This window comes from Macaca thibetana, chromosome 7, assembly GCF_024542745.1.
Source record: "Macaca thibetana thibetana isolate TM-01 chromosome 7, ASM2454274v1, whole genome shotgun sequence".
In the NCBI taxonomy this organism is placed as follows: domain Eukaryota; kingdom Metazoa; phylum Chordata; class Mammalia; order Primates; family Cercopithecidae; genus Macaca; species Macaca thibetana.
Window position 1 is genome coordinate 149,088,295 of NC_065584.1, and position 15,663 is coordinate 149,103,957.

Consider the following 15,663-nt stretch of genomic DNA (forward strand, 5'->3'; position numbering starts at 1 on the left):
TTAGTCATTGGTTGTGATGAGATCTGCTGGAAGATGTTGAGCCCTCTGGTCTTAGTGCTTACACTGCTAAAAACAGGTCCTGGCCCTGCCCTATTTGATAAAGCTGCTGTAACAATGATAGACAGAAGCTATTAACAAAGTTGGCAACTAGCCTTTTCTCCCACGGCAGTAGTTTCAGACTAGTTCAAGCAGAGCTTTGCTCCCAAGCTATTGCTACTGAGGCTGCTGCTGCCTCTTAATGATACCGGTGAGAACTAACTCGATTTCTCTCTTTAACTCTCTCTCTCTCTCTCTCTCTCTCTCTCTCTCTCTCTCTGACTACTCTATGAAACAAGGGGCCGTTCTCCACCTCTTCTGATACCTCATTATTCCATCTCCCTCAGGCTTTACAGAACAAAGAAATCACAGGGCACCAACTTTATAATTTAGGCAGCTGGAGATAATTTCCCCAGGATAGGGTGGGTAGGTAGCTGATTCCTCCTGGCATTAGGCAGCATTGCTAAATGGCCTTGTGTTTTGTCTGCCAGGCTTATGCTTTGTTAGGCCCATTCAGGCTTCTCTGTGTCTCAGTTAAATTATAGTGGTAAACCAAGCCCGTGTACTTTCAGAGGGGTAAGGGTTAGGAAAAACAAGAAAAGTATGTCATTTATAGGCCCTGCTACTCGCTAATTGCTCAAGAAATTTTTGTTTAATCTACTATCCCTGTGCTTACTCCTGCCAGATCCTTTATTTCCTTTAGTTGCTGCCTTCACGGCCTTCTCCATAGCAACAAGCTATATGACAAAAAGGCTATGGTGAGAAATTGAGCAGTCACCCCTCCCCCAGATTGTACTCTATTTTCTCCTTAGGGTATCTAAAAGCAGCCCAAAAGACTGCTGTCAAATAATTTTCTACCCCCATTGAACTCATAATCAAATGAAACTTTTAACCCTGAACTAATTTGGTGAACAACCTGCATTCTCCTTATTTAACTCTGATTATCCCCACCTTTTTGAAAATTTTCTAGATCATTCAATATACTTGAAATACTGTGCATCTTCTCATTTATGAAGCTCCCCTTTGCTTTTTAGCTTTCAGTGTATTCCTTAGAATTATGCAGAAAATCTCCTGGAATGAAGTATGGAGAAAGAGTAGATGAAGAAAGCGGAACCCTCCCCTTTTCTGCCATGTGCTGTTGCCTTAGATACTAGACTAGTCTGCTGCCCTAGAGATTGGGCAAGTTGCCTAAAGTATAGAACTGGCCTGCATCTTAGCTAATCCTGGCATAGCCTAATCTGTTATCCTTTGTTATCTTCCCAGTCACTTGTCTACAGGAGTCACAAACCCAAAGGTTTTGTTTTTGTTTTATATTAATAGGTCTTACTGAAAGTAATATAAACATGTACCCAAATCCTAAGTGTGCAAGTTTGCATTTTCAAAGTGAACACACCATGTGGTACCAGCACCTAGATGAGGAAACACAGTATTGCCAGAACCCCAAAACCTCTTTCATGCCTCCCTTCTAATAGCTAGCCCTTCTCCTCACCCCAGGTAACCAATCTCACCATTAATATCATAGATTAGTATTTCCCATTTTGAACTTCATGTAAATAGAATCATTACAGTATGAGCTTTTTTATGTTGAGCTGTTCAACATTATGCCAGTGAGATTCATCCATATTGTTGCATGTTGTTGAACTTTGTTTATTTTCATTATAGTATTCTATTATGTGAGTATACTGCTAGTTATTCAGTTGTTGATGGGCATTTGGGTTATTTGCAGTTTGAGGCTGTTATAAAAAGTGCTGCTGTGAAAATTCTTGTACATGTCTTTTTCGGACTATATATACATATATACATATTCCTATCTATCTATACTTAGAAATGGAATTCTTGAATCATAAGGTATGTGTATGATCAACTTGAATAGATATCACAAGTTTCCGGAAATGTCTAAACGAATTTACATTCCTGCTTCCAATGTATTAGAATCCTGATTGCTCTACGTTCTAGCCAACACTTGACCTTATTTGTCTTTTTCATTTTAGCCATTCTGGTGGTGTGTAGTGGTATCTCATTGTGGTATTAATTTGCATTTCCCTGGTGAGTAATGAAATTGAGCATCTTTTCATGTGTTCATTGGCCATTTGGAAATCTCTTTTACAAAGTGTCTGTTCAAGTCTTTTGCCCATTTTTGGATTGGGTTGTATGTCTTTTTCTTATTGATTTATAGGAATATTCTGGTTATGAGTCCTTTGTGAGATTTACGTGATATAAATATATTCTGTGTCTTGACTTTTCTGTTAATGGTATCTTTGTCTTCATTTTTATGTAGTCTATTTTATCTTTTTAAAATTTTTCTTTTTTCCTTTTATTGTTAGTGCTTTCTGTGCCCTGTTTAACAAAGTTTTGCCCATCCCAAGATAATATATTCTTCTATGTTTTTTCTGAGAACCTTGTGTGTGTATATATATATATATACACACACATTTACATCCACAGTCTTATCTGGAATTTATTTTTGTTTAGGGTGTAAGTTGGGAGTCAAGATTCTTATTTTTTTATATGGATATCTAATTGACCCAGCACCTTACTAAAAAGACCATCCTTTCCCCCGTTGCACAGCAGTGTCACATTTGTCATAAACCATGTGTGGGTTTATTTATGGGTTCTTTTCTGTTCCATTTATACATTTACCTGTTCTTGTGTCAATACTACATTATCTTGATAACTACAGCTTTGTAAATCTTGTTACCTAGTAGTATAAATCTTCCAGTTTTGTTGTACTTCTTCAAGATTGCCTTGGCTTTACTTGGCCTTTTGCAACTCCATGTAAATTTTAGGATCATCTTTGTGAATTTTTATAGAAAAAAAAAGTGCTGAAATTTTGATTAGGATCTACAGATGAATTTGGAGAAGACCCAAAGTTTTATCCTTTTACTTAAGCTAGTAAAGCCAGCAGTTACTGAGGGAGAATTGAGGGGAGGGGGGATCAGAGCAAGTCACTGATACCATTTGGGGATCTTGTTTACAATGTGTGTTAACTGGCCAGACACCGTGGCTCACACCTGTAATCCTAGCAATTTGGGAGGCTGAAGTGTACAGAGTGCTTGAGCCCGGGAGTTCAAGACCAGCCTGAGCAACATGGCGAAACTCTATCTCTACAAAAATTAGAAAATTAGCCAGGCTTGGTTGCGAGTGCCTGTTATCTCAGCTACTTGGAAGGCCAAGGTGGGAGGATCACCTGAGTCCAGGAAGGCTGAGGCTGCAGTGAGCTGTGATTACACCACTGCATTCCAGCCTAGGCGACAGTGAGGCCCTGTCTCAAAATAAAATAAAATAAAAAACATAAAATAAAATATTAACTGTCTCCTGCTCCTATTCTGAATCAGCAGGTTCAAGATGGAGCTTAGAACCAGGTGCAGTGGCTCACACCTGTAATCTTAGCACTTTAGGAGGCCAAGGCGGAAGGATCATTTGAGCCCAGGAGTTTGAAACCAGCCTGGCCAACATAGTGAGACCTGTCTTTATTTAAAAAATAAAATAAACAAGATGGAGCTTGGACATGCTTATTGTAAAAGATGCTCCCCAAGAAATTATGGTTTGCTGCCATCACCACTGTTCTCCACCAACCCTATCTGAGAACCACTTAGACTGCAGTCTAGCAGCAATTCAGTAAGGCTAGTTAAGGTAAAATCTGACTGATTTAATCACCACCACATCGGCCTTTGGGGCTGTATTAGTTTCCTAGGCTGCTGTAACAATGTACCAAAAACTGAGTACCTTAAAACAACAGAAAGTTATTATTTCACAGTTCCTGAGGCTGGGCCTCTGAGATCAAGGTGTTGGCAGGACCATCTGTCTCCTGAAGCTCTAGGGAAGAATCTTTCTTTTCTTCTGCTCTTTGCTGGCAATCCGTGGTGTTCCTTGGCCTTGTAGCTGCATCATTCCAGTCACATGGCTGTCTTCCCTCTGTGCATATCTGTGTCCAAATTGCTCCATTTTATTTTATTTTATTTTATTTTATTTATTTATTTATTTTTTATTTTTTATTTTTTTTTTTTTTTTTTTTTTTTGAGACGGAGTCTCGCCTGTCGCCCGGGCTGGAGTGCGGTGGCCAGATCTCAGCTCACTGCAAGCTCCGCCTCCCGGGTTTACGCCTTTCTCCTGCCTCAGCCTCCCGAGTAGCTGGGACTACAGGCACCAGCCACCTCGCCCGGCTAGCTTTTTGTATTTTTTTAGTAGAGACGGGGTTTCACCGTGTTAGCCAGGATGGTCTCGAACTCCCGACCTCGTGATCCACCTGTCTCCGTCTCCCAAAGTGCTGGGATTACAGGCTTGAGCCACCGCGCCCGGCTAAATTGCTCCATTTTATAAGGACACCAGTCACTGGATTAGGGCAGACCCTGATGACCTTATCTTGATATCTTGATTGCCTCTGTAAAGACCCTATTTCCAAATAAAGTCATTGCTGAGGTACTAGGGGTTAGAACTTCAATATACCTTTTTCTGGCAGGGGAAGAGTGGGACAGGACACAGTTCAACTCATAAAAGGGGCAAATGCAAATTTCAGAATAATTATTGTCACAAGTTGGAGAGAGATTTTCTAGAAATGTGCATTATAATGAGAGACATTGCTTCCCAAAGTCGATCTGAGCAGATCATCCACCCTCTGACCCCAACTGTTACTGGGTTGAGTTCCTCTTTTTTTTTTTTTTTTTTTTTTTTGAGTCTTGCTCTGTCGCCCAGGCTGGAGTGCAGTGGCGCGATCTTTGCTCACTGTAACCTCCGCCTCCTGAGTTCAAGCGATTCTTTTGTCTCAGCCTCCTGAGTAGCTGGGACTACAGGTGCCCACTACCACACCTAGCAAATTTTTGTATTTTTTTAAAATAGAAACAGGGTTTCACCATGTTGGCCAGGATGGTGTTGATCTCCTGACCTCATGAGTCACCGCGCCTGGCCTCCTCTCTCTTTTTTTAATCTATTTATTTATTTTACTTTTTGTAGAGCTAGAATCTCACTGTGCTGCCCTGGCTGGTCTCACTCTGTTGCCCTGGCTGGTTCAAGCAATTCTCCTGCCTCAGCCTCCCGAGTAGCTGGGATTACAGGCATGCATCACCACGCCTGGCTAGTAGTGTATTTTTAGTAGAGATGGGGTTTCTCCATGTTGAGGCTGGTCTCGAACTCCTGACCTCAGGTGATCCACCCGCCTCGGCCTCCCAAAGTGCTGGGATTACAGGCGTGAGCCACTACGCCCGGCCTGCACTTGTGCTTTCTTTGGCTCCTCGAATCCCAGAAGATCTCAGAATTAAGGGTTTAGGGTTTTTGTTTTCTCTCCATCCCAGACTTGAAGGTGGACAAATTTGAAGACACCATTTTCTTTAGCAGGAGTTTCCATATTTTGCTGCACATTAGAGTGTGGGAGTGGGAATTTTTAAAATCCCAATCCCCAGATCTCACCCAATTAGATTGGATCAGAATAACTGTGGGTGGCAGCTAGGTGTCAGTGTTTTTTTAAGGGTCTCCAGAGGCTTTGAACATTTTTACAAACTATCCCAAATTGCTTGTTGGATCACCTGAGAGATTTATACTTAGAATATTAATAAAATAACTCCTGGATAGCGTATAGATTCTCTTTGGAAGTATCCTCTCTAAAGGAACAGTAACCACATTTCTGCCTTTAGGTTTCTGGTTTTGGAAGACTCGTACATAATTTGACCCTTCCTTACAATCAGATCCATGAATTGAGGATGAATGGTTTGCCAGGATAAGTAGGATAAAAACCTGGAGATGTTGCTGTTAATCTGATTGGAGGTTCTGCCTACATGAGATTTGGTAGGGCATAAGTATTTATAGCATGACAAAAGCATTCTCTCTAATAATTTGCATTGCAGCAACAAATTTGGAGCTAAAATACAGGTTTTTGGTTTTTGGTTTTATTTTTTTGAAACAGAGTCTCGTTCTGTCACCCAGGTTGGAGTGCAGTGGTGCAATCATGGCTCACTGCAGCCTCCAACTCCTGGGCTCAAGCAACCCTCTCACCTCAACTTCTCAAGTAGCTGGAACCACAGGCGTGTACCACCATGTCTGGCTAACTTTTTTTTTCTTTTGTAGAGACTGGGTCTCGCTATGTTGACCAGACTGGTTTCGAACTCCTGGCCTCAAGTGATCTTCCTGCCTCAGTCTCCCAAAGTGCTGGGATTACAGGCGTGAGCCATCACGCCCAGCCAGTATGACAATTAAAAAAAAAAAAAAGTTTGGCCAGACACAGTGACTCACATTTGTCATCCTAGCACCTTGGGAGGCCAAGGTGGGAGGATTACTTGAGCCCAGGAGGTCAAGACCAGCCTGTGCAACATTATGAGACCTCTTCTCTACCAAAAATCAAAAAAATTAGCCAGGCAAGTGGCACAGTCCCACAGTCCCAGCTACTTAGGAGGCTGAAGCAGGAGGATCTCTAGAGTACAGGAGATCGAGGCTGCAGTGAGCTCTGATTGTGCCACTGCACTCTAGCCTGGGTGACAGAACAAGACCCTGTCTCAAAAAATAATTATTATTAGAATGGTTTTCATTTTCTGTAAATCTAAATTTTTTTAAGTGGTTTTCAGATAACAACTGTTCACCAATCTAAGAAGAAAATCTTAGCTAGTATGTAACCACAGATGGTTCTAATTTTTTCTAGTTTCTTCATTTCTGGAGGCAACTCACTCTTGGAAGTTTCTGAATATATTTACCCTTTCCCTACATCTCTGGTTTGAACTTTCGTCCTGGAGGAAATAGTGCTCATAAATGCACATAATCTCTAATCACATGTCAAAGTTAATTATTAGAGAGTAACATACCAGAGATCAGCTGTGGGAAGGAAACAATTTCTACATTCTCCCAGCTGAGGCTTCTGCAGAGGTAGTAGCATATAGAGTTCCATACCAGCCTTCCTCACGGGCATCCTCTTGCAACTCTCCCTCAGCTCTCAGTCCTACCAATTTCCTGCAACATTCCTTGCTGCAGGCAAGATGCAGCTATGTTTATGGGTTTCCAGAAACTGTAACTTGTTTACTTTCATATGATCTGTTTCTCCACCTCAACCTCTAAGAGAACTAGAAAACTGGAGTGGGAAAACTTTAGAAAACTACTAGTATTGACTGGGAGTTGAGGTGTTTGTTGTAGCTGCATCCTCCTCCTTGCCCTTACGCCGAACATCAGTAAACAAATATGTCTGTCATTCTCCTTTAGAAATAAAAATAGAAATTACATAGACACCATTAACAGATTTTTGATCATTTAGTGGTGATTAAAAGGACCTTTGGCTGTTATAAGAGGTCTAGAGAGAGTAAAGAGGACTTTACTAGGAAAGCAAAGAGAAGACCATAACTGAAGGCATATTCAACTTCTAGAGAATAGGACCAAATTGAACAATAATTTGGCACCAGTGTGTCAGCAACAATTATTAATGTTTATTGTTAACTATTCCTACTAGCACTGGACATTAGGCTTAACACGTACTGCTTTTCTGACCAAGCTAAGGAAATACAATTTTCAAGGGAGGGAACAAGGTAACAAAGTAGATCAGGTGTGGTGGCTCATGCCTATAATCCCTGAACTTTGGAAGGCTGAGGCAAGAGGATCACTTGAACCCGGGAGTTTTAGTCCAAACTGGGCAACATAGCAAGACGCTTTCTCTATCAAAAAAAATTTTTTTTTAATTAGCTGAACATAGTAGTATGTACCTGTAATCCCAGCTACTCAGGAAACTGAGATGGGAGGATCACCTGAGCCCAGGAGGTCATGGCTACAGTGAGCCATGATCTTGCCAGTATATTCTAACCTGGGCAACAGAGCAAGACCCTGTCTCAAAATATATGTGGGGACAAGCTTTTTATTTGTATTATTTATTCATTTTAAACAACAACATCTTGTCCAAGACAAATTTTTTTAAAAAGAGGAAAAGAATAAAGAAAAAGAAGGACAGGGCCAGTGGCTCACACCTATAATCCCAGCACTTTGGGAGGCCTAGGTGGGAAGACTGCTTTAAGCCAAATTCAAGACCAGCCTGGGCAACATATAGCAAGACCTCATCTCTACAAAAAAGTTTTTTAAAAGTATCTGAGCGGCCGGGCGCGGTGGCTCAAGCCTGTAATCCCAGCACTTTGGGAGGCCGAGACGGGCGGATCACGAGGTCAGGAGATCGAGACCATCCTGGCTAATATGGTGAAACCCCGTCTCTACTAAAAAATACAAAAAACTAGCCGGGCGAGGTGGTGGGCGCCTGTAGTCCCAGCTACTCGGGAGGCTGAGGCAGGAGAATGGCGTAAACCCGGGAGGCGGAGCTTGCAGTGAGCTGAGATCCGGCCACTGCACTCCAGCCTGGGAGACAAAGCGAGACTCCGTCTCCAAAAAAAAAAAAAAAAAAAAAAAAAAAAAAAGTATCTGAGCATGGTGGTGTGCGCCTCTAGTGCTTGCTACTCAGGAAGCTGAGGAGGAGGGAGGATCACTTGAGCCAAGGAGTATGAGGTTACAGTGAGCTATAATCGCATCACTGCACTCCAGTCTAGGTGACAGAGCGAGACCCTGTGTCAATAAAAAACAAAAAGAAAAATAATAAAAAGAATCAGGGGTCTTTAAAATATAACAGATGATGAATCCGGTGTCTACATACCTAGGTATGCCTTTACCAGAGCTTCTGCCTTGATATGTGAGTCTGAGGGTTCAACTGTAAATTGCAGAAAACGCATAAAATGGTTTGGTACCAAAGGACTGTTGCTGAGTCTTGTATGTAAGTCCAAAGTGGATGCTATGCAAATGACCTGCAATGCCATCCACAGATGGTGGGCAAAATTGATGGATGAGCTCTTGATCCAATGGGTAGCTTTGTTTTTATTACACATGTCTTTGGACCAGGCAATCATCTACTAAATCACATTATAATAAGAGGAGGAATACGGATGCTTAAAACACTATGTTAGCTACCCTTACTGTGCTTTGAATTCAAAGCATAATTTCAGAGATAATGAGCTATATCTTCTCCTAAATTTTATCTTTCTTTCCTTCTTTCTTTCTTTCTTTCTTTCTTTCTTTCTTTCTTTCTTTCTTTCTTTCTTTCTTTCTTTCTTTCCTTCCTTCCTTCCTTCCTTCCTTCCTCCCTCCCTCCCTCCCTCCCTCCCTCCCTTCCTTCCTTCTTTTTTTTTTTTTTTTTTTTTTGGTCAGGGTCTTGCTCTGTTACCCAGGCTGGAGTGCAGTGGTGCAGTCTTGGCTCATGGCAGCCTCCATCTCCTGAGCTCAACATATCCCCTATCTCAGCCCTCTAAGTAGCTGAGACTACAGGCGTGTGCCACCATGCTCGGCTAACTTTTCTATTTTTTGTAGAGATGGGGTCTTACCGTGTTACTTAGGCTGGTGCTGAACTCCTGGGCTCAAGTGATCTGCCTGCCACAGCCTCCCAAAGTGCTGGGATTACAGGCGTGAGCCATTGTGCTCAGCCTCCTACATCTTCTGCCCCACAACTAGCAACTGTTATTTTTTACTCTGATTTTTTTTTTAATTTTTGAAATTATTTTATGATTTAAAAAGTAATGCCTGATTTTTTAGCTATGACACCAAAAGCATAAGGCAACAAAGAAAAATTAGATAAATTGTGTTTCATCAAAATTAATAACTTGTTTATCAAAATATACTACCAAGAGAATAAAGATGGAATGGGATAAAATATTTGCAATCATATATCTGATAAGTGATTAATACCTAGAATAAAGAACTCCTACAGATCGACATAAAAACCCAAACAACCTAATTCAAAAATGGGCATAAGACTCGAATAGACATTTTGCCAAAGGAGATATCTAAATGACCAATAGGTCATGAAAAGATGCTCAGAATCATTAATTATAAGGGAAATAAACACAAAAACCATGATGAGTTACCACTTCACACCTACTAGGATGGCTGTTATCAAAAATATGGAAAATAAAAAGTGTTCAAGAGGATTTGGAGAAATTGGAACCTTTGTGAATTGTTGGTTGGAACATAAAATGGGTACAAGCCATTGTGTCAAACAGTTTGGTGGATCCTCAAAAAAGCTAAACAGAATTAACCTATGATCCAGCAATTTTACTCGTAGGTATATACTTTAAAAAATGGAAAACAGATGTTCACACGAAAACTTGTATGTGAATATATGACAATATTATTCACAATATTCAGGAGGTGGAAATAACCCAAGTGTCCATCAACAGATGAATGGATAAACAAAATGTGGTATAGCCATACAATTGAATATTATTCAGCAATAAAAAAAATAATGAAAGCTGGCATAGTGATTCATGCCTCTAATCCCAGCACTTTGGGCAGCTGAGATGGGAGGATCACTTGAGCCCAGGAATTCAAGACCAGCCTGGGCAACATAGCGAGACTGCATCTCTAGAAAAAAAATAGAAAAATTGGGCCAGGCATGGTGGCTTATGCCTGTAATCATAGCACTTCAGGAGGCTGACGCGGATGGATCAGCTGAGGTCAGGAGTTTGAGAGCAGCCTGGCCAAATGGCGAAACCCCATCTTTACTAAAAATACAAAAAAAATTAGCCAGGCGTGGTGGTGCATGCCTGTAACCCCAGCTACATGGGAGGCTGAGGAAGAAGAATCGCTTGAACCTGAGAGGTGGAGGTTGTAGTGAGCCAAGATCGTGCCACTGCACAATGGAAACGTCTGCACAATGGAAACGAGACTCCATCTCAAAAAAACAAAACAAAAAAAAAAAACAAAAAACTGGGCACAGTGGCTCATGCCTGTAATCCTAGCACTTTGGGAGGCCGAGACAGGCGGATCACTTGAGGTCAGGAATTCAAGACCAGCCTGGCCAACATGGTGAAACCTCATCTCTATTAAAAATGCAAAAAATTAGCTGGGCATGGTGGCACACGCCTGTAGTCCCAGCTACTCGGGAGGCTGAGGCAGGAGAATCGCTTGAACCTGGGAGGCGGAGGTTGCAGTGAGTCGAGATTGTGCCATGGCGCTCCAGCCTGGATGACAGAGGGAGACTCTGTCAAAAAAAAAAAAAAATCAACAGGGTATGGTGACACATGCAGTGATAAACTCATTATCACTGTATAGGATGTTGTCAGTTAGGCTTACGCAGTACTCCCAGCTACTCAGGAGGCTGAGGCAGGTGGATTGCTTGAGCTATGATCACACCACTGCCATCCAGCCTGGACGACAAAGTGAGACCCTGTCTCTAAAAAAAAAAGAATGAAGTTCTGATAAATGCTACAATGTGGATGAACCTTGAAAATACATGTTAAATGAAATAAGCCAGTCACGAAAGGACAAATAATGTATTTTTCCACTTAGGTATCTAGAATGGATACATTTATATAGAAGAAGAATATTAAGGGCGGTGGGGAGCATAGGGAATGGAAAATTACTGCTTAATGGCTGCAGAGTTTCTATTTCACGTGATGAAAAAGTTTCAGATATTGTGATGGTTCAAAAGAAAAAAGTAACAATTTTTATTGTTGAAAATTTAGGAGACAAAGCAAAGTCAAAATTCACCAAGAGGAAAAGAATAAATTTCCCAGAGATAATCATTGTTTGAATTTTTAGATTATACATATATTTTTGTTGCTTATATTTTATATTTTTATATTTTTAACAAATTGAGACCCTTCTTTATATATTTCATAATCTTCTTTGTTTAGAGAAATATATTCCTGTAACATATTCCCATATAATTAAATGACCTCCTGTAATATTTTAAATAACTACGTCGTATTCCATGTTAAGGATGTATCATAATGGATTTAGTCATTATATCTTTTTTATGGTTTAAAAAAAGATACTTCTTAAATTTTCCTTAAATACTTCTTCAAGAGCTGAGCTTTATTTTTTACATCATCAATAAAGTACATCACATACAAAGGAGACACATAATGTGTTTCATAATAATAACCTTGCAGCTTTGGACTTTTCGGTGTTTGTCCCAACTCCCTTTTCTCTTTTTATCCTCTTGTTGCATTTTGCCTACTTGGACATTTTCTCTTTGCTTCTTCTGCCTGTTCTATGTGTCTTTCACTTTACCACCAGTATGTAGCTTTATTGCTGCATCTGTTTCTTTTCTGGTAGAGACAGGTCAAACGTAAAATCAATAATCTGCTTCTCAGCCCAAAATAAACCTACAGGTGTTGATGTCTTTTGCTTTAGTCCACAATTTTATTCTCAAGTGCAGTGCATAGACCATTTAGTGTTTTACACTGAAAATACGAGCTCCTGAGAACCAAGAAAGTGTAATCTTATCTTGTGAGGCAACATAGTTAAAAATATATGTAAGGCCATGCAGTATGGCTTACACCTGTAATCTCAACACTTTGGGAGGCCAGACAGGAGGATCGCTTGAGCCCATAAGTTTAAGACCAGACTGGGCAACATAGCAAAACCTTGTCCCTACTGAAAACTAAAACATAAAAATTAGCCAGGCATGGTGTCATATACCTGTAGTCCCAGCTATTTGGGAGGCTGAGGTGGGAGGACTGCTTGAGGCCAGAAGTTTGAGGTTGCAGTGAGCTATGATCACTGCAGTCCAGCCTGAGCAACAGAATGAGACTTAACCTCAAACAAAGCAAACCATACAGGCTTTAGTTTAGAGTCATATTGATTGGGATTTAGATTCTAGCTTTTGCATCTTATTTAGCTATATAACATTGGAACAGATTGCTCTGAGTTTCCAGTTCCTCATCTGTAAAATGGGAATAATTATACTTTAGAGGTTGCTGAGAGAATTAAATACGAGATAATATATAGAAGATGCTAAAGCACAGTAAGTTGTATGCATTATTGGAAATACTGTCTGACCACCACCACATACCAAAAAAAAAAAAAAAAAAAAAAAAATCAGGGAAAGCAACCAAATATCTAACCTGTTGTATCTGGGACTAAGCATCCTTTTTGTATCATTAGGACTTGAGAAACCTCTTCCACAATTTTAGTGGGATTATGTTGGAGTCTGAATCTTACTTGAGTGGCCAGATTCAGTGTGTAGTAACAGTTAAGGTCTAGGATGCTTCTAATTGTTCATTTCATAGGTGGAGGAGGAAGATGGATACTTACTGCAAAGTATACAGCAAATTTTGTCTGGCAGCAAGACATAAATAAGAGAAAGAATTTGAAATGACTACAGCTTTGGTTGGGCAAATTCTGACAATTACTTTTAAATGTAAGCCCAATGAAGTCAAATATCTATAGTGAGTTTGGTCTTTATAGTGACTGTTATACCCTAAATGAATTTTGAGGAAAAAAAAAAATAGAATTGTTTTAAATTAAATGAAGCTTCAGAAAGATAGGACTCAATTTAGTCATATTGGTGGTTTTTAAAAAATTCAAAATCTTTACATTGTATTTTAATGCCATAAACTCATTATCACTGTATAGGATGTTGTCAGTTAGGCTTACTAATGCTCCTTCTCCACCCCCCAACACACACAAATCATATATCTGATTTCAATCAGAACTCTGTCTCACACTCACTCTCTCACACACACACATGCACACACCCATACTGCTGGAAATTTGGGGAACCACACTGGGTTGAGAATCAGAAAGTAACTGAGATTCTTATCTTTGGAAGGAAAGGTAAGTAAGCAGCTGAGGAGTTCCTATTCTTCTGTCAGCTCATCAGCCAGAGATGAGATCTGGTACCTCTCCAAACCCTGCCTGGGTTAAACCAGTATTAGGGTTATTTATTCTGTTCAGTACTTACTGAGTACTTGCTAAGTATTTAGGTAAAGAAAAGACAAATGTATAGATAGATGTTATATCTTCTAATAAAGCATCATTTTTGTGGGAGAGGGGTTGCTTTTTATTTTGTACATGAATACATGAAGTGACACAACATTCAAAAGAGATGAAAAGGGGCCGGGCGTGGTGGCTCAAGCCTGTAATCCCAGCACTTTGGGAGGCCGAGGCGGGTGGATCACGAGGTCAGGAGATCGAGACTATCCTGGCTAACATGGTGAAACCCCGTCTCTACTAAAAATACAAAAAACTAGCCGGGCGTGGTGGCAGGCGCCTGTAGTCTCAGCTACTTGGGAGGCTGAGGCGGGAGAATGGCGTGAACCCGGGAGGCGGAGCTTGCAGTGAGCCGAGATCATGCCACTGCACTCCAGCCTGGGAGACACAGCGAGACTCTGTCTCAAAAAAAAAAAAAAAAAAAAAAAAGATGAAAAGGATAGGCAGTAAAAAGTAAGTCTTCTTTCCCTGTCCCTAGCCCATCTAGTTCCTCTACCTTGAAGCAACTACAGTTATAATTTCGAAGTATAATTTTTAATATTTTTTAAATATTTTAATATTTTAAAAATCAGAACATTTATCTAGGAATAGAATAATATAGCAGGCATAGGGATACACTTTGACACATCACATAAGAAATTAGGTAAAGAGCCAGGTATATCGTGGCATGTGCCAGTAAGTCCCAACTACTTGGTAAACTGAGGCAGGAGGATCACTTGAGTCCAAAAGTTCAAGTCCAGCCTAGGCAACGTGGTGAGAACCCATCTCAAAAAAAAAAAAAAAAAAAGTGTAGCCCACGCCTGTAATCCTAGCACTTTGGGAGGCCCAAAGCGGGCAGTTTGCCTGAGTTCAGTAGTTCAGGACCAGCCTGGGCAACATGGTGAAACCCCGTCTCTACTAAAATACAAAAGGAAAAAAAAAAAAGAAAATTAGCCAGGCGCGGCGGCATGCACCTGTAGTCCCAGCTACTCGGGAGGCTGAGACAGGAGGTGGAGATTGCAGTGAGCCAAGATCTCATCGCTGCACTCCAGCCTGGGCAACAGAGTGACGTTCCATCTCCAAAAAAAAAAAAGGGTAAAAAAAAAGAAAATAGGTAAAGTAAGTCATTAATTTCTAAATCAAATAAATTCAGTCATGACAGACAACATAAAATTTCTATGTGGAAGTCTTGGGGCTTAAGAGAGGACAAAAGTTAACTTTAGAAGAAGGTATGGAAAATCTGTAGACAAAATAGTACCTATACTTTAGCAGGGCAGCCAGTGAATCAGAAATGTGTTAAAGGGAAAGAGGTCCTCTCCTTAGATCCAATAACTGTGTCTTTAGCATCTCAACCTCCTGAAAGTAAGAAGCTGGGGAGTTGGAGGTAGTTAGAGGGAGAGACCAGACCATCCCTTTGCACAGAATATTCAAAAAGGAGTCTGTAGAACTTTGAGAAAAACCTTGCAGAGTGTACATCTTCACCTAAGACTAGAATAGCTAATGTGATTGTGAAATAGAATATTTATTTAGTGTATAAGATTTGTGTTGCTGGGTGGTGGGGGGGATCCTTTGTCATTTATTTAAAAGTAATATAAAATTATAAAAATACTGTTTGGTACTGGCCCGGGAGAACCGATTTGGCAGTCCAGAAAAAGTCTGGATTTATAAGCACACCAATGGAAATGGGAAGGATTTTTTTAGTAATAGTTTTAAGGAAACTTGTAAGGAGGGAATAAGTTGATTTACAGACCTATCTCAAACTATCTGTAAACATGTATATCCATATATACATATGAACATCTTAACTTTATGTAAGCCTGGTCCTATTTACTTTCAAATGGACTGGAATGAAAATAAATTTTACCTTGTTGCATTTTTTGTCATGTAGTCCCAAGTAGGCAGCTTTGCTTCCTAAGATTTGTGGGGTGGTTTCTT

General features: G+C 40.4%; 1 protein-coding gene across 4 annotated transcripts in view; it reads left to right on the top strand.

The window, feature by feature from the left end:
• The window catches only part of ZNF609 (zinc finger protein 609), a 241,570-nt gene that overhangs the window by 186,226 nt on the left and 39,681 nt on the right, over positions 1-15,663 (top strand). The gene's annotated exons all lie outside the window — the stretch shown is intronic.